The sequence below is a fragment of the Periophthalmus magnuspinnatus genome, chromosome 5, assembly GCF_009829125.3.
Source record: "Periophthalmus magnuspinnatus isolate fPerMag1 chromosome 5, fPerMag1.2.pri, whole genome shotgun sequence".
NCBI lineage: Eukaryota > Metazoa > Chordata > Actinopteri > Gobiiformes > Gobiidae > Periophthalmus > Periophthalmus magnuspinnatus.
Window position 1 is genome coordinate 21,814,344 of NC_047130.1, and position 20,895 is coordinate 21,835,238.

Here is a 20,895-nt window from a genome sequence, read left to right on the forward strand (position 1 = left end):
ACCTGCTCATTCCAAACCAGAGCCGTGTCTCTTCTCGGAAATGTTTGTTTAAATTATGCACCTACAGCAACAAGGCACTGCGGTTTATTTGTTTATATTTGACTAGCTAATTAATGAACTTTTTTAATGCTAGCTTTTAAAATGTTGTTGTTGCCAGACTTAAAGGGCTCATATTACGCTATTTTCTGAACTGTGTTACGATGTTGTTTCCTCATCAAAAACATACCCAGAGTTGTTTTTTTGTTTCATTTACACAACTTTAACACACGAACCCTGCATATTTAGGCTGAGTTCTTCTTCTCTCAAACAGAAAACACTTTGTTCCACCTTGTGATGTCATCATGTGGTAATACAGGAAGTGTTTTTAAACTCCATGCACCTTTATTAGAGTCATTTGGATGATTTCAGCTCTAGAATTGCCAAGCTTTACCCAAACAAAAGGTAAAAATGTTGCTGTTAACTTGAAAACTACCACTTTATGACATCACAAGGTGGAACAGAGCATTTTGAGCTTTGGAGATGTTACAGACTAATAATAAAGTGTTACTCAAACGTGTGTGATTGAAACAAAACACAACTCCAGTATGTTTTTGAGGCAATAACAGCATTATAACATGGCTTAAAGCTCACAATAGTCAATTTTGTGTAATATAGGACATTTAAGAGCTTTTGTTTGAAGTTGTTTATTAAGTAATTCCTGTATGTTTGTGTCATCTTTATTGTTTTTGCTTTTGAGCTGCCATTGCTCAGAAAATTCTCGTTGTCATTTTAGCTAAAGTGGAGAAAAGTGCATGTTTATTTGTTTAAAATATTATGCACTAACAGGTCAGAGATGCCAGAACAAAACAATATGTCTTCTTTGGAGGAAGAGAGGCTTAGTATTAATCTTTCCTTCCTTTTATTTCCCCGATGTTTTTACCTCACCTCAGCAGCATATGCTTATTTAAATTAATGAAGCATACTTACTTTGGAAATTTCCCTAACAATTTGAATAATGACACAGGGAGTTCCATCGTGGGATTGTGGGTTTGTTTAGCAGAATGCAAGAAACTGAAGCCCATGGACAATAATACAAACTTTCTCTTTAAATTGGTGGGTTAAGTGTCTTGCCCAAGGACACAACAACAGTATTCACCTGTTGGAGCTGGAATCGTGACGCCAACCTGTGGACCAGTGGATCTGACCGCTCTATTTCTCTAAAACAGTTAACATGAATATATTAAAGATTTTACAAAGTCTTGCCTAGTCTTTTCTAGTTTTGTAATTTTGGTGAAGTTTATAATTTTACTTCCTGGTTGTGGCATAGACAGAGGTGTGTTACCTAGCAACCATAATGACAAGGGCCAAAAGTGTAAACTGAACAATAGTTATGGTCTGACTCTAAGAATAAATGACAACACTTTATTTTGTTAATTCAGTGTTTAAAATGTCACTAAAATGCCTTCCTCGTGCGTAAATTGTATTTTGAATAGACTTGACGACAGTTGACGACATCGGTGTTTTAGATCGCACTGTTACTTCTGTAAACTTTTTCTTTTCTACTCATGAAACGCTCTGATGAATATTTACCCAGTGGTGGAACGTATCAAAGTAAAAGTAGTAAAGTACTGTGCTTAAGTATACATTTCAGGTATCTGTACTTTACTTAAGTACATTTTAACTTTAGATACTTTTACTTCAGTACATTTGAGAGCAGGTATCTGTACTTTCTACTCCATTATATTTTTTTAACTGGACTGAAAAGTAAAAGTATTTCAAGTATTTTTCGCCAAAGTTTGAGACCTGCAGAAAAGGCTGAGGGTTTATTTTTAGCGCATTCAGAGTCTGAGCAAAAAAATAAATAAAATCTTTATCAAAAACAGCTTTATTACATCTTAAAAACTGCGAGAAATACTTTTACTTTTTACTCTTTAAGTACATTGTTAAACAGGTGCTTTAATACTTCTACTTAAGTCGATGTTTTCAGGTAATACTTTTACTTTTGAGGGTTGTTTTTTTTAGTTTTTTTGTGCAATTACTGTCCCACCAAACCAAGTCACAATTAGAAAAATATATGAATCTATTAAATACACTTCATCACCCACTTAAAAAACATATAATTGCTACTTGCACAGACTTAAAACACTTATATTTTGGATGGAAAGCAAGTGAACAGCACCTGAAAAGCAAAGTCATACACACATAAATGTCATATACGCATAAAGCATGAATCCTGGCCAAAGGTCGCGCGGGGCATGTCTCCATAGGACCTGAGCTGTGCGTCTCTCTTCACGCCCCTCCCCCCCCCTCTGGCTCACGGGCCGGTCTGCGCGTGAACCCCGCTGGGCCCTGACACACGCTCGCGCCCTCGTGCCCAGACTTGTTCATAATAATCCAGACTCAACCCCACCTCCCCAAAGAAACGCGCCTCTTTAACATGAGATAAGACCCAGACACAGGCACAAACACAGACACAGGCTCTTCCAACCATCCAGAGGTGCGCCCTGGACTCACTGACAGACAGACAGACAGACAGACAGGCAGAGGGGGGGCGTGTCCTGTGCCTCGCGCACCTCACCGTGGATCACATGACGCTCATAAACACTGGGGGGACACGCGAGCATCTCCAAAAAAAAAAAAAAAACTTATTGCCGCATCTCATTCACACAACTTCTTCTTCTTCTTCTTCTTCTTCTTCTTCTTCTTCTTCTTCTTCACCGGATTTCAACTCTTTTCCGTTACTTTTCACAAGAACCCGCACACTTTTGCCAGCTCTTGCGTGTATTTAACGCGAGGAGCGATGTGGTGGGCGTCACTGGCGGGGGTCTACGAGGAGGAGAAGTGACTTGTAGCGCGCGCTGCTTCAGTCCCGTTCAGCACCGTGGACAGCTCCCACCCCAGCGCCCTGTCACCGACCACTGCTCCTGTTGTGTTTTTTTCTTTCTTTCTTTCTTTCTTACCAAAACCTCAAAGTGTTGCTGCAGTCAGACGAGATGAGTGCGCGTAAACTCTGGACATTTGGAAACTAAACCAGGTAAGAAACGTCTAAAACTGTAATTTTTATGTAATATCTGCAACTGTTTTTCAAGTCAGCGCAAAGGTTTAGAAGTCAGTAGAGTTGTTTATATTGTCTTGGAGGATTTTAATAGCCTATGTAGTCAACCCATGCATCTATATGTTTTAAATGTGCAGATATTTTGTCTTTCCTGTTTGTTTTCTCTGTTTTATTTGCGCTGCAACTTGGTAAAACGCACTCCAACGCCTGTTCCCGTGCGTAAAAAAAACAGGCTTGGTGATATATATTCATAAATTCATATCGCTTGGAGGCGTTGACAGATACCCAGATACAGATCTCTACATCCACTCTGCTCCTTATCTCCTAATCTTTGGATGTTACGCTCAAAGCAACGTGTTAAGCCTCTACTTGTACCCATAACCGCAAAATATCCCAGCCTGTCCTTTGTTTTTACGCAAATCAAACGGGGATATAGTTTGGTTATTGCGTAAAAACAACGTCAAAATTGCCTCTAGTTCAGTTGGGAGTTGCGGTCAAAGCTTTTACTTGTGTGATTATAAAACAATTCTCCCTAAAGGCGAGTGTTTTGTGGGGAGCGCGGGGGTATTTTGGTGTTGGATACGGGGATAGGAGGAGCAGTGTGCACCTTGCGTTCCCAGAGGGTCCGCGCGCTGCTGCTTCTGCTTCTGCTTCTGCTTCTGCTGCTACTGGCGCACGTTGAGCGCATCGCAAACAATAGACTATCCCCCACGGCGCACAGACATCACAGGATTACACGGAGGAATGCGCGGTTCAACATCGGGACATTTGTAGAGCATTATAATATTAAAAATCAAAATACAACCTGGATTTAGAGAGAAGGCGAGTGGGGATCACATGCGCAACAACAATTTTGGAGAGTTTGTGGGAAGCTTTGTCAATGGGAAACGTGACTGTATGTTGTTTTTTTTTAGTTCTATATTCTGGATAATTGAGTTAAATAGAAGCAGTTGGTGTTTTTTTTATGCATCTACACATAAAAACACATATAAATCTTACACATTGCAATATAAAAAGGAGAAAATAACGATCAAACTGATAAAAAAACACTTTCCATTTCACGTTTTGCTGTGAAATACAAGTAGATACGTGGACAACAGATGTTTAGTAGCATCAGCACAAACACCCTGCCTCCGCTCTCCATTTAAATGCATAGAGTTTTGTCATTAGAACAGACATGACTCAATTTGACTCTGAACCCTGCAATGCGTTCTAGAGAAGAGCAGCCAAAAATAAATGAAATGAAAGCCCTGAACAGAAATGACTGACTGATTATGATATCATTGTATCCAGGGGAATCCGAACATGTGAATAAATCCCCCGGCTGAGAAAATGACCCAAGTTTGAACGATTTGTTTTGTTCACAGTCAAATGAACAAATGTAACGTGGGTATTTTTAGCTCCAGTGTAAAACCAAGTGACAACAAACAGCTCTGTCTGTTTGAGTTACGCCTATAGTTTATGAACAGCAGCCGGAGTGACTTCAGTTCAACACGGGGGCACAGAGAAACATAATAGTAATAATAATTGTGCATCTTATATGGCGTTTTTCTAGATGCGCAAAGTCGTTTTCAAATTTCGTGCATTTTTTATTCACTGTGTACTCAGGTGTGGTAGTCACGGCTGCCCTGGGGTAGACTGAGAGAAGCGAGGCTGCCAATCTTCGTGATCAGACGCTCCAACTATTAATCCCTCACACCCACGTCACATTCATATCAAGCAAGGTGTGTGCAGTGTCTTGCCAAAGCACACAACAACACACAACAACAGTTTGCACTAGAGCCGCTGCTGCCTCACTGCAACACTTCATATTCCCAGCGGTTTCCCATCCAAATACTGACCAGTATTCGTGTGATACCAGGACTATTTTGCATCATAAAAGTATAAGGCATTTGGTGAACGAGTGTCAAAAAGGAATATACTCATTTATACACAAAATACTCACTTAAACACATCAACAGAATTACATAAATGCAACACACTCGGGCCTTGAATAGCTTCAGGGTAGTCCACCGGTGTTGTTACTTAAGTAAAAGTACAGATACAAAGGTAAAAAGTTACTCCAATAAAAGTAAAAGTATCACATGACAAATCTACTCTGGTAAAAGTATTAAAGTACCTGTTTAAAAATGTACTTTCGTGGTAAAAAACTAAGAGTATTCCACACAGATGTTGATAAAGTTTGCGTAAATGTTGAATCAAAATGATACATATTTTCTAACAACACGAATCCCTTTCTAAATTTTCTTGTACATTTTGAGTATTTATTTTTGTTTGCTCAAATCCAAAGCAAACAAGTGGTGTTATTTATTTTTGTGGAATCACGTATTAAGTTTTTCTTAGTATCAAAAATCAGGTTTTATATCTGTGTTTCCCGCAGTTTCATGTTGATACGTCAGACTTTTACACAGAGAACCCACTGTGGGACATGACAGTCGGCTGCCTTCTCCACTGAAATGGAACGGTTACACACACAGCGCCGTCTTCACACTCGAAACTAAACTTCTGATGAAAAAGATAAAATAAATAAATAAAAAAAAAACTCAACAAAGAACAAAAAAAAAGCTTACTGACAAAGTACTGAGTAACCGTGTGTGGGTGAACGCTCATTCACGCTTAAGGTATAATGCGAGAAAACAGAAAGAACACGGAGGCTGGCTGTGAAACGCCACCTCTGTCTCTGTTGGGTGCACTGTGGTGTTGTGTCCTTGGGCAAGACACTTCACACCGCGCCTGTGTGAGTGTGGAGAGTGAATAAAAGTGAATAAACACACATATCCTTTGTCAAACATGGTATACAGTTGAGGTGTTATTTTGTTTTTTGATGAAGAAACCTCAAACCTCCTATCATTTTTGGAAAGTTCCACAGTATGGCGTAAGGCTTGTCATCTCCATGGAGGCCAAGTCTATTTCTTAGCAATAAAGATACTCCGGAACATTTCTGGCAACCCAATAAGATCTGTATTTATTTGTTTATTTAACCACGAGAACCTCATTGCGATTAAAAATATACATCTGGCTAAGACGCAGGCGACGTATCCATGAGACAAGAAGGTGGCAGAAATGTTACACAGTACAGCTTTAATTAACAAGAGTCACACCGGAAGGACTCTGATATGACTACTGCAAAACCATGATTTCAAAGTACTCTTGAAAGTAAATCTAACTATTCACGGTGTTTTAACATACTGCCATTTTGAGTACCATTCAAAAGACATCACATTTCGCCTTGTTAATCGCTATGGCAACGGTGTTCATTTCCCATCACTGCGAAACCCACGGATACCCTCCTCTGCGGACGGCGTTGTTCCTTACGGTAGCGCGTGTACAGAGACGACGGAGGTGTCTGCAGATATAACCTCATTCATATCACACTTTGTCATGTTCGACGCATGTTCTGTAGCGTTGCCAGGTCTGTACTCGACGTGTCAATGTCAGATACATGAAGAATACCGTGTACGTCTGTGGTAGTGTCTGTCACGACGCTGAAATGACACTAGATTTAGATACTAACAAGACTCGAGACCTGTTTCACACCAAGGATTATCACAATACTTTTTTAGACGCTAGAATATGTTTTTCTGCATAAAGTCGACTTAATATCAGAGGTGTGCTATGTTACTTTTCTGATAAGAGGGCCTGTCATCGTGGAGAGTTATTGCAGTATTGCCGTTATTAACGTATTTAACTCCATGGAGAGAAGCAGGTCGTGCCACAAGGCCAAGTTACACGTTAGCTCTGCGGAGAAGTGACCCCACTGACAGTAAGAATGCATGTCTGCCAGTGTGTTTTTTCAGCAATAAGAACACCTGCAACTGAATATTTCAATTAAATTCAAGTGTATTTATATAAAGCATTAAAAGCGACTTCATCTGACCAAAGCGCTTTACAAAAAACAAATATAGATAGCACAAAACATAGAAAAAGAACAATAAAACACCAAGATATCCTGTTTAGCTAGTGTTAAATGTCAGGGAGAAGGTGGGTTTTCAGTCTGTTCTTAAACCGTGTTAAAGACTGAGAGGATCTGACAGGTAGAGGGCGCTGTTCCATAGTCTGTGCGCTCTGGTCTTGGGCTGTGGCTGGTCAGGTGATCTCAGGGCTGCATTAACTCCCTCAAATAAAGAGGACCCATAGAGTGCACACATTTAAACACAGCTGATGAGTCTAAAAGCAAAAGAACTGCGGATTTCCAAGACTCAACAGCTAAAAGCAGGCCATTCAAAAACTTTTAAAGGAGCTGTTTCAGTACTGTGCTGGGATTTAAAAACAGGTTTAAGTTTTTCACCAGTTTTGTTCAGATTAACGTGAACCTGTAGTTGGTCATTTGACAAAAGGCAACTTCGAGATGGGTCTAAAGTTAGAAAGAATATTTGGGTCAAGATTAGACTTTTTTGATTGACCACAGCGCGAATCAGAACAGTGGAAAAAGAAGCAGACATCAGAGACAAGTTCACAACGTTATCAATATAAGGTCCAAAAGAATCAAAATGTCCTTGAATAATATCTGGAGGACACAAAGAAGGTTTTAGCTACCATTTTTTGTCAATTCCGAGAGAGACACTGGCTCAAAAACACTCAAAGTCTTAAGAATTACACACGGTTGGAGCTACAAGGTCCACAACAGAGAACAGTGTCAGTCTGAGAGCAGAGACTTTAGATGGATGAGGGCACAACAACATTTGCGTTACATGGATTTACAAGAGACTTCAAGGTACTAAAAAGCAATAAATGCAAGATAGATGCCACTGTGAAACATTACAGGGAACGCAATATCTCTTCATAGACAAAAGTTACATAATGGGTCTTAAATATTACACTGTGATCTAATATTATTTTATGTATAGCTTTTCTAAAACTACTCAGGAAAGATGCATAAAAAACAGGTCCAGATGTGAGTGAATGTTTGTTATCTGTTTATTAATGATTTGATCAGTTCAATATCGAGTTTTGATACTAGTTTTTGTTTGAACGCATCAACAAAAAACATTATAAAATCCTGTAAACCTGTAAAACTCTATAACAAAGTGGTAATCTCTTTCCTCGTGGCCATTTACTGCAGTACTGTAACTTTAACCTGTGCGTAAACAAATCCAATCTGATTGTGTTAGCATTTATCCAACGCACTATCTGGTTAGCTAGCCGTTAGCATGTCTCTAAAGACCAAAATTAGCCGCTACATTTGCCGCTAATGATTATTGTGATCATGAATTATTGATGTGAAAAGGTCAGTCCCGGGTCATGTCGTTGATTTTCTTTAAACTTAAGATCATTAGTGGACTCATCCCTGCCGCTGACAAAACATTAGCATCCTCTAAAATATTCATACGGAGACACTGCAGCGGTATAATGTGATACACGGGTGACACTCGCTCAGGTAATAGAGCGTTTGTCCTCTGATCTGGAGGTTGGCGGTTCGAATCCCGCTGTCGACTTAAACATCATTGGCCCACAGGTTGGTGGCGATTCCAGCTCCCACAGATGTATGTGTGTCCTTGAGCAAGACACTTAACCCTCCTTGACCCCAGTGTATGAATGTGTGTGTGAATGTGTGAGTGGTTCCTTGATGTAAAGTGCTTTGAGTGACTTGAAGGTGGAAAAACGCTATTTAGACATGTTATAGCTGATTTAAGCTAGGAAATTATATTATATATTATATTAAATGTGCAGTATTAGTCAGAGTAACACAATAATTTACAACAAACTTGATATAGTAGCAAAGTAAGTACATGTATTATTGTTATCTGTACTAATATAAGTTAGAGTTGGCTAATGGTGTGTTCAAGTGCTTGTTGGAAGTGTCAAATTTTTTCTGTCCATGTGCTCTGAGCTTGTAAAGTCATTGGTAAAATAATGATTAAAAAAAGATTTATAGCCACTCAGGCACATGTTATTTAGCAATTTTGTTATTTTTTTTATACCAAACTTGTGTGTTGGTTGAATGCAGGTACGATTAACTTATCCAACTAATGGTGCGTTAAAATGCTCACTGGAATTGTCAGGTTTTTTGTGTCCATGTGTGTAAAGGCAGATGGCACTAATTACCCAGTTAGCGGTCATTACCTGTAAATTTAATATAATTATCATCTTTACAGCTAAAAATTGGTTAAATTAATTAAAAGAAATACTGTCAAAATCTCATTTCATGTACATTTTTCCATTTATACAGATTTTTCACTGATAATGAAATGAAAATGAAATGATACTGGTCCAAACTGTGTCATTACGTGGTGACAGTATCTCGGGTGGTAGGGTGTTTGATGGTTTGATTCCAGCTCCCACAGATGAATACTGTTGTTGTGTCCTTGGGCAAAACACTTAACCCACCTCGCTCCCAGTGTGACCATTTACCATGTATCCTTTGTAAATCCCATATGCAGTATTTAATGTTTTGACCTCTTTCACTCATTTAACTTCACATTATAAATCATGTTGCTTATTCAAATACTCATTGTAGTACTTACTGATACTTGGGTCATTTGTTGTACCACTACTTTAACTTCTACTACAGTAATGTTATTTCGGAGCACCTGTACTCTTACTTTAGTGCAATCCTTGGGCACCTCCACCACCTCTGCAGTTAAAAATCCCATTTACATGTGCTAGACCGTTTTTTCACATCATAAAGTTGCAGTGCAGTAAATGCCAGGTCTATCCCTTATTCCCTCTTGTGCTATTCTCCTAATGATTTCCCAAAATGCATTTCTGCTCCTGTGGGGTTTACTAATGTGGTAGTGTGAGAATGAATAATGTACAAGTCGTTGCAGACATCACCACTGAATTGGGGACATGCTTTTGATCTTAGCATTAAAATCACTGGGGAACCTACTTGACTTAAATCACTGTATGTCACTCGGTAATACTTCATGATAAATACTCCAAATTACTCTTAATTCATGATGATTTCAGTTGATTAAAGGGCTCATATTACGCATGTTATAATGTTGTTTGCACGTCACAAACATATACGGAGTTGTGCTTTGTTTCATTCACACATGTTTAACACACAAATCCTGCGTATTTAAGTGGAGTTCTTCTCTCGCAGAAAACTGTTCCACCTTGTGATGTCATCATGTGGTGATACAGGAAGTGCTCCACTGTGTTTTTAAACTCCACACACCTTCACTAAAAGTATTTGAATGATTTCAGCCCTGGAATTGCCAATCTCTACTGAACTGAAGGTAAAACGTAGCTGTTAACTTGAAAACTACCACTTCATGACATCACAAAGTGGAACAGAGTATTTTTGAGTCTTGAGGATGTAGACAGACTAATAATAAAGAATTACTCAAACATGTGTGAATGAAACAAAACACAACTCCAGGTCTGTTTTTGAGGAGGTAACAGCTTTATAACATGTGTCAATTTTGTGTAATACGGGACCTTTAACAATAAATCACATTTAGTAACTACTTAAAGCTACACCTTGCAATTTTTTGACCAAATAAATAGACAAAAATAAAAGCATGTTTTTGTGTTGTGTTAATTGCAATGAAAAACAAGTGTCCTTACCCTCAGTGGGCTTGCATCTCCACAAACCTGACTCTTATCCAGCCTGTCAGTGCCTCTTTTTAATTGTCTCCATGTAAATGTTGTTTCTTTGGCTTTAATCTTACGCAATGAATCTGTTCTATCTCCATATAGAATGTTCCAAAGTGTGGTTTTAACTTTCTGTTTCTATGTAGGTGACCTCCTCCTCCTTCAGAAAGTTACGTACTGTTACATTAACAGTGAATTGGACTCAATAACTATTTAACCACAACTCTTAACCTTACCTCCTAAATGAAGTAGTTCCTCAGCCTGAGTCTCTGTTAAACTATGAAATAAGTCTGTGTTCAGTGTGAATGAAGTCCTCCTGCTTCATTAAGGCTAACGAGGGTGTGGTTAGAGTAAAGTGTAACCTCCACCTCTTCAGCAGTGGATCTGTGTAGAGTCACTAAGTATAGAGACAAAAGACTTAAAAATGCACCTGTAATTAGTAAAAATGTTTATAAATCTTGTTGGTTTCTTGTGTTCAAATACAGAAAAGAGGACTGCAAACATATGAGCAACTTAAGATATTTGTAAATTATGAATTATTAATGACTTGAACTCTTTGGGGTCCTCATTAGTCCAATACGGACTCAAAGGACGAGAAGCGGCAGCAGAATGACAAACAAATGGATTTAACTCATTTAAGTCGATAATTTACTGAATGGAAATGCAGTAATGCTTCCCAAATGATCCCGGAATCAAGTGGGGATTGAGAATTACATGGTGTGTTTACAGTCAACTGGGGAATACGCTGCAAAATGTTACGACCATCTCATTTAGTAAAGCCGCTGTCAAAATGAAACAACATTTTGAGGTTAGATTAAGAATAATATGAATGAATTACAGTGTTCCCTCGGACATGGTAGAGGGTCGGAGGGCATCCACATAAGACTCACATAAGTGAGCGCCCCCATCGAAGAACGAGCTCCTCCAACGAGAAATGTGTGGAGCCGCCCCTGCCTAAAGTAGAGATGAACTAGGTTTAAAATAGGACTAAACCAAGGTAGTTCTAAATAATGATTAACCCAAAGGAGAAATACTGGATTAAGCTGTAATAAAATATATCTTAAACCATAAAGGCCACATCATTTCACCCACATGTTATTTGTCTATCCAATTCTACTCATAAAGTGTCTGTTTTAACACAAACCATGCCTTTCTCTGATTGGCTAATCCATCTGTCAATCACACTCATCCGAACTCCAGGAGAGTGGACCTGGTTCCAGACACTCAACACACCTTTGTAAAGTATGGGAAAAGCGTGCAGTGTAGGCTGGACAGGTGAGGTAGGCCGAATCCTGGAAGCTGCTCAATAAATTTGTATTTTTGTGCATGTTGTGAATATTTAAAAAACACATTTTTGTTTACCTGACCAGCCAGTCCCTTTTACATTCAGTTCAAATCCAGAAATATCTTGAATTGGACCACAGAATGTGTCAAACCTCCGTCCAAACCAATTTGTATTGTGTGTGCTTTTCTCAGAGTCATCGAAAATTATTGTATTTTTCAGAACAAAAAACTTCTTTAACCTGAGATAGATAAGAGTTTGGTGCTTCACTTGTTGATTCTGCATAAATCCACAGTTTCTCAGTCCTCTGTGTAATTTCTCCTCCTTTTTTACATGTAAGCCGCCATGTTTGTTTTGACACTGTCTGACCATGCTTCTCTCTGATTGGTTAATCCGCCTGTCAATCAAACAGGATATGGCTCACAGTCTTTGTCAAGGCCTGTATATATAAAAGGACATAGCTAACCTGGTAGCCGCCACGTTCCAAATAGAAAGTGATCATGGGCGCGCTTCCGGCTCCATCGACTCTGACTCCAATTCTCTTTCTATTGAAAAACTGTCGCCCCTCTGTCTGTAACTAAAGTTTTGTTAATTTTTGTTGGGATCATGTACTCACTACTCTCATTCTTGGGTTGTTGTTTTAGCGGACTACACCTCATTACCTAGCCCGTACGTATATCTACATTAGCATACACAGGTAAAGCTGCATTATTCACACTGAGATAGAGACAGATGTGGTCCAATATGAGTTCATCCTTGGATTTCCTCCTCCTCTTCAGTTGTTTTGCTCAGTAATATATTTGCGCTCCCTCTTTCCCATCTCCTGCTCCTCCAAGTGCTGCTCCTGCCTCCTGCAAATGTGATTTTAGGGTCCTGTTTCCTCCCTGTGCCCACCGGGAATCCACTCCGCACATGATGACCTCCAGATCGCATCGCCGGGAGGGACATTTCCATATTAATGCTATGCCCCTTCCCCCGATACAAAGAACATCAAAAAAAAAGTGGATGGGATGTTCGGCCGACCCACGGCTCACCCACACCTGTTCAGTTCTGTGTGAATATGCAGCCTTTGCGTCCAGATGGGTGTTATTTAGATTTCTCCTCTTGGTGTGAAGTGTGCGGTGTTAGCGTTAGCATAGCATCAGGCGCTTCGGTAAAGAGACCATCTGTTGAGGAGGGTGAAGAATTTAAATGATTTGAAGTTAATTTGTCGACATAAATCTGGGATAAAGCTATGTCGGTTTTCCATATTGTTGGTTAAGGCAGAGTACACATATATCTTTAAATCAAGCACTTTGTATCCGTTTGTCTATACTGGCCTGTTGTATTCAGTGTAACTCTGGTTAGAAAAAAATGGAATTAAAAGTACAGTATGTGACACCCTGGAGCTGGGAATTCATTATGATTCCATGGACATAGAAAGTTAAAAATGTACTTTGGAACATTCTCCATGCAGGTAAGTAGCATTCAGGCTGTACTGTCAAAGATTATAGTCAAAGGAATAATATTTCCATGGATACAAGCAAGAGGTGGTTCTCCTCCAGGTCAAATAAGAGTCAGGTTTGCTTAATAAACAAAACCAAAATGAAAAAAACAAACTATTCTTTTTTGGTGAAAGAAGTTACATAAAATACCAGAACTAAACTGACATCCAAAAAATATCCAAACACCAGGCAAAATAATATTTATAATAGACCAATACCAGTACATTCTCCATAAAACAATTTACCAACACCAGGGTTAAAGAAGTTATTTTTGTTAGGAAAGACAATCCTTCCTTAAACAGCAATTGGAGCCTGAGACATAATCTCTCACTGATCTACAACTCTAACCTCAGACCCAAAACAAACAGGAAACAAAGAGAACAATAGGCCATTACAGGTTGAATAGGTTAAGGCTGAAACTGGAGACAATAGATATTTACAGTTTCAGTGTAGTTCAGTGATGTCCAGCAGTAATCTGACCAGAACTGAAGAAACGGCTTGAATGAGCAGCCAAACATTTTCACTCCTACAATTTGTCCAGTTGACAGATTTAATTTCATCTTTTGCTATTGACCAATAATAAGAACAAAATTAAGACTTTTAGTGACTATGATTAAAGCCGCCCACTGGAAGCATGAGAAAAACCAGCTGTTTACTGTTGTTGTGTCTCTAAGCAAGACACTCAGTCCCTGCTCTTCTAACGGCAATGAGACCAGCATGGCTACAGATGGAAGGGCATCTGATGTAATAAAAAAAAATAAGACTCAGTGTCAGTTTAGCAGCTGAGTAAAAGAATATGAGGGAGAAGTTGGTCATTTGAGCAGCTCCATGTGTATCTGAACAGGCTGTTTGTCCTCTTTTATGCAGCTGTTATGATGAAACTTGAATTGCCAGAGCGTTAGTTTTATGGAAGATTCTATAGGAGAAATCTGTCACAGTTAAGATGTGAAACAGTGACAGTTAAAGCTTCATATTATGGAGCCGTTTGCTGCTTTGAGAGCGACGTGTGTTTTATGCTGGAATCTTTTCTTTTTTGTTATCCTGTATTAGCCCATGTTAACCCTTTTAAACCATTGACTGTATATATAAATGGACATCGCTAACCTGCTGGCCGCTGTGTGATCATGGGCGCACTTCTGTCTCCATTGAATCTGGCTCCAATTCACTTTCTACTGAAAAACTCTTGCCGCTCTCTCTGTAACTGCTGCTGTCAGTCTCGTCATTTAGGTCTTGAAACGTTCGTATTAACCCACTCTACACGATCCTGGTGTTTTTATTTCACTGTTGTGTCCATAAATCAATATATGAACATTAATAACAGACAAATGAGGTGCCTTCAGTCTTAGATATGAAATGTTGACCCTAAAAAATATATTATGTTTTGTTTTTTCATTTTTTTTTTTCAAATTATATGCGCTGATTTGAAATGTACACATTCATTTAACGGTGCACCACATACATTTTCTCATGAGGGAGTCTGCCGCCAGCTTGTTTCCGTGGAGATGTTGTTGCTTTGCTTGGAATGTTCCACAATATGGCATTAAACTGATCAGTTTTGCATGTTTTTTAAGTTACGAAGAATTTGCTCTTTGCTCATAAAGACTGTACATAACATGAATTCTTCCTTTGAACAGTGTCACCTCTCCAGAGATCTGACCTATAACTTGGCCTGGAGACGTCGCGCGTGCTGGTTTTCATGGAGATGGGTTAGTTTAATGGCATACTGAGGAACATTTCAGGCAAAGCAATAGCATTACCATGGCAACAAGCAGATGGCAGACTCTTTAGCAAATATAACATAAAAAATGTCAAAATGCACCAAATTGAAAATCATAAACACTTTTCTACTTTTGTAAAAACATAAATTGGAGAGTAATGATTAAAAATACACCAAAATGAGCCATGTTCCAGCGGTTTACGAGACTTTCCAAAGTGTGAGCCCTTTTGTCACCGATGTCTCCTGGGCGCTGGTCTTAAGTGCTGCTCTAGTGTTTTTCACACATTTTTACAGCTCCTTCTCTCACCATAGACACTGCTGTAGAGGCAAAACACTTTAAATGTGTCCACCATCGGGGTATTGTAATGTCACTGAAGTAAACAAATGCACCAACAATCATTTGTGGGAGGATTTTGTGGGTCTTTAAGGAACAGAAACAGCTTGAAATCAACAAACTTTTTAAATCACAGGAACAAAGAGCATTAGACGTATTTTGGGAAACAGTAATAGTAGAGTAGAGCTGGTTAATAAGAGACTGCGGTGGTAAGTAAAGCCTCAACACACGGGGCTTTATACTGCAAAAACAAAACACTAAGATAAGTGGTAGTAGTAGTAGGAGTAGTAGGAGTAGGAGTAGTAGGAGTAGTAGGAGTAGGAGTAGTAGGAGTAGTAGGAGTAGTAGGAGTAGCAGCAGTAGGAGTAATAGACTAATAATAGTAGCTGTAGTAGGAGTAGTAGTAGTAGTAGTAGTAGTAGTAGTAGTAGTGGTAGGAGCAGTAGAAGTAGTAGTAGTAATAGGAAGAGGAGTAGTAGACTAATAGTAGTAGTAGGAGGAGGAGGAGTAGGAGTAGACTAACAGTAGTAGTAGTAGGAGAAGGAGGAGGAGGAGTAGACTAATAGTAGTAGTAGTAGGAGGAGGAGGAGGAGTAGACTAACAGTAGTAGTAGTAGTAGGAGGAGGAGGAGTAGACTAACAGTAGTAGTAGTAGTAGTAGGAGTAGACTAATAGTAGTAGTAGTAGGAGGAGGAGGAGTAGACTAACAGTAGTAGTAGTATAGTAGTAGTAGGAGAAGGAGGAGGAGGAGTAGACTAATAGTAGTAGTAGGAGGAGGAGGAGGAGGAGACTAATAGTAGTAGTAGGAGGAGGAGGAGGAGGAGACTAATAGTAGTAGGAGGAGGAGGAGGAGGAGGAGAAGGAGGAGTAGACAACTAATAGTAATAGTAGTAGCAGTAGAAGTAGTAGTAACAGTAGAAAGAGGAGTAGCAGACTAAAAGTAGTAGTAGTAGTAGGAGGAGGAGGAGGAGGAGGAGGAGAAGGAGGAGGAGTAGACAACTAATAGTAATACTAGTAGCAGTAGAAGTAGTGGTAACAGTAGAAAGAGGAGTAGTAGACTAAAAGTAGTAGTAGTAATAGCAGTAGTTATAGCAGCAGCAGGAGTAGTGGGAGTTGTTGTAGTATTAGCAATTGCAGTAGACGTAGTAGTAATAGACATAATAGTAGTAGACTAATAATAGTAGTATTAGTTGTAGTAGTAGTAATAGCAATAGTTGTAGCAGCAGTAGTAGTTGTAGTAGTTGTAGTAGTAGTGGTAGTGGTAAAAGGAGGGAGAAGAGAGTCCATCACCTGAAAACATCAGGTCAACTATTGATCCACGTGAGGATTGATTGAAACGTCCAGAGTTACAGACCTGCTCATTAGCTCAGAGAGGAAGTGGTTACTTCCTGTATACTTTGCTTTGTGTACACAGTACTTTTTACTGCAGCAAATTAGTCCAGTTTCACATTTAAGCTGCACTGGTAACTTATGTGGTGGATGGTCTCCAAAGAGAAGTGATTTTTTTTGCCTGCAGTGTTCCACAATATGGCATTAAACATATCTATATCCGTGGAGACAAGCAGCCAACTCAACCTAGCCACGTTACAGGTTAGATCTGAGGAGAGGCGACCTCACTCACTGTAGGAATGCATGTTTTTAAGGTATTTTTCAGCAATTTAAACACATGTAATGGGTAAATTTAATGCCAGACTGTGGAACATTGCGGGATATTGGATTTGTGTGTAATCCTGCCTGTGTTGGGTTCTGATTTAAGATCTATTTGTTATCATTTTAGTCATTCAGATGTGGAAATCACCCCCTTATACGACATGTAACAGATGTACAGAATGAGACCCGTCCTCCATCTTGGTACTGTCCGTGTAAAACCTCGTGTGACGCTTTAAGGCTGTGGTCTCCTCACTTTTGGTTGAGTTTCAGTTCAGGGCAAAGCCGACTTCCCACGGGACTCCCACAGCACCATGCATGGTCAAACTGGACTAGATCCTGGCCCGGGATTCCTGCGCCTCACGGTCCCGTTACCATGGAAACAAGAGAGATACTTGGAGAGACAGACAGGAGCAAGGGAGAGAAAGAGAGAGAGAGAGAGAGAGAGAGACCAAAAATCTGTGAAGAAGAGCAGTGTGAGGTGTTGCAGGAGCTAAATTATTACAGAACAAAGAATAGCTCATGTGTTTTCACTGTTAAGCTTCAGTTAGCTTTATAAATGTTTGCAGGATACTATTTGAATGATACATATTACACAACAGGCTACTGCAGTAATTACTTGGGATTGAAATACACTCACAAGGGAGGACAGAAATGCAAACTGCAGCTTATATGTTGATAAGGGAGTCCCTCTGGAGGAGCCGGAGGAGTTTTTGTTCTCTTTTTTTCTGCTGAGAAGGCTCGATTTGACTGTACAACTGTAGTGTGAAATGGGGGGAGAGAGGGTAGAGACATTCGGAAACGGTTTTGGCTGTGAGTTGAACCTACGGTGACCAAATAACACATCAATAAACTGCAGTCGCACGTGCTTATACTGGAAAATAAGATGAAAAGGAAGCTCACCGAACCAAACGATCATCTGAAGAGACATGAAAACAACCATCGTAATTAAATGTATAAATGGTTAAGGTAAGATTATGCGGGAAATTCATCTCCAGATCTTGAGCTCGGCTTGGTCCAAACAACCGTCGCTGGAGGTGTCTTTTTTCTCTGGCCTTCTCCTGCCTGTTTCCATGGAAATGTTGTCCCTTTGGCTATAATCTTCCACCATACGTCATAAAACATATCTATTTCCACTGAGAATCTTCCAAAGTATGGTTTTAACTTTCCATTTCCTCCAGGTAACTTGCCACCTCCAGAACGTTACATGGTCAAAATATCAATAGTGGTCATACTTACCCTCTCGTGTGCGGAGGTGCTGGTGTCTGCTGACCCGCTCACACACACAGTCTTGTACATATTCTAATGGTTTGTATTGGAGGCTTGTGATCCTTGTCCTTAAGTGGCCCTACATTACTGAAGATCAAAGCTCCGTAACAGAGGATGTGTGCTCATTGTGTGCAGTATCTGTGTGAGTAAATGGGAGTTTGTCAGGCGCTCGGTGTTGTAGTGAAAACCAGACTGTTTCAGCTCGATAATTTATTCAGTCAAACTTCAGACTCACTTTGGATAATTAAACCTGTGGGATTTGGGGCGGCTGGCAGCGGCGTATCCGTCTAAGACACCGTGTATGTGTGTGTGTGTGTACGTGTGTGTGTGTGTGTGTGTGATGGAGGTTTGTCAATGAGGAGGAAGTAAGAGACGTAATATTATTAGAAAACATTAAAACATGAACTGCTCTGTTGAAAAGTCAAATATATTATTAAGCCATCACAGAACACTTTTATATACATTTTACACTATGTAACTTGTGTGTGGGGGTAAAATTACGCCTCCAACTTGTCTCTGTGGAGATGACCTGAAATGTTCCACATTATGGCATTCATTATTTATCATGCTTTTATTCAATTGCAGGTGTCTTTATTCAAAATGACATGGGGCTTTCCTGATCTGGTGGTGATGCCTGCTTGTCTCCATGGAGATATACCATACTGTGGAACATTCTAGGCTCATAGCAGTAATATCACAATGGAGACCAGGAGATTACAGATTCTCCACTAAAGTGACTTATTGCACCTTTAAGGACTTTTGTGTTTTTTGGTGGTTCTTTGGACAGGTAGTCTATACTGGCGGTGACCAAAATGGAGTCCACGAGGCCGTCCAGGGAGTCTGATTTAAATTTTGTATTAAAAAGATTGTCACGAGACGGGAAAGAGCCAAAATCAATTTAATCAAACATTTATTTGCAGAAGAACATTTTTATAAACAAACTGACATTAGGTTTGGCCCTTGACCTGCCACATGTACATTTGTCCCGCCGGGCACTACTGGTCTGTCCTCTTATATACTGTTTTGTGGCTTAATGGACAAAGCATTTTCCCCTGAACTAGATGCTTCCCAGTTTGAAACTATGTCAGACTAATATATAAAGTAATAATGTAATGAATGTGATTTATGTCACGCTCTGAATTCTTCACAAGCTTCTCAAAGTGCAACAGTGCGGAGTATTATTAAGATACTGCCTGGGTCTGAACGAGGTACCACAGTCACACATTCACACAGTCACACATTCATACAGTCACACAGTCACACATTCACACAGTCACACAGTCACACAGTCACACAGTCACACAGTCACACAGTTACACATTCACACAGTCACACATTCATACAGTCACACATTCACACAGTCACACATTCACACATTCACACATTTACACAATCACACATTCATACAGTCACACATTCATACAGTCACACATTCATACATTCACACAGTCACACAGTCACACATTCACACATTCATACAGTCACACATTCACACATTCACACATTCACACATTTACACAATCACACATTCATACAGTCACACATTCATACATTCACACAGTCACACATTCATACAGCCACACATTCATACATTCACACATTCATACAATCACACATTCATACATTCACACAGTCACACAGTCACACATTCACACATTCATACAGTCACACATTCATACATTCACACAGTCACACATTCATACAGCCACACATTCATACATTCACACATTCATACAGTCACACAGTCACACATTCATACAGCCACACATTCATACATTCACACAGTCACACATTCATACATTCACACAGTCACACATTCACACATTCACACAGTCACACATTCACACAGTCACACATTCATACAGTCACACATTCACACAGTCACACATTCACACAGTCACACATTCATACAGCCACACATTCATACATTCACACAGTCACACATTCACACAGTCACACATTCACACATTCACACAGTCACACATTCATACAGTCACACATTCATACAGTCACACATTCACACAGCCACCCATTCACACAGTCACACATTCACACAGTCACACATTCACACATTCACACATTCACACAGTCACACATTCATACAGTCACACATTCATACAGTCACACATTCATACAGTCACACATTCACACATTCACAGATGCAGTGTGGGTAAAGCGCCTTGCCCGAGGACACTAATCATTAGCTGGAGGAATCAAACCATCAACCTCTCAGTTTCCACCTTAGACACTGTTTGTTAAGGAGCCGTGGTTTGTCAAATGTCTCTGATTTTAGTTCCAATAAAAACCTCATTTCTGTTTTATTCACTTCTTCCTGGTCTGACCCTGAAGTCGCAGGATTCCCTCATTTGGAGAAAAACACGTCTTTTCAAACAACAGATATTTGTGATTCAGGAGCAGGACTCAGCGTGACTCACAACTCAACACGAACGCTTTGGTAAACACTGGACTTTTATCTTCAGGTCAAAACAAATGCATCTATAAAGTGTTTAATCTAAGTAACAGAGAAATGCAGTTTGTTTCCAAGCACTTTATTTATGCATAATTGTGTTTTGTATAGAAGAAAAAGCAG

At 39.6% G+C, this 20,895-nt stretch overlaps 1 protein-coding gene across 1 annotated transcript in view; it reads left to right on the forward strand.

Annotated features, from left to right (window-relative positions):
* The first annotated feature begins 2,850 nt into the window (after nt 1–2,850).
* Nucleotides 2,851–20,895, forward strand: part of grm2a (glutamate receptor, metabotropic 2a) — a 62,734-nt gene continuing 44,689 nt past the window's right edge. Inside the window, exon 1 of the mRNA XM_033967254.2 lies at nt 2,851–3,013. The gene's annotated coding sequence lies outside the window, so the exon portion shown is untranslated. The remainder of the gene's footprint in view (nt 3,014–20,895) is intronic.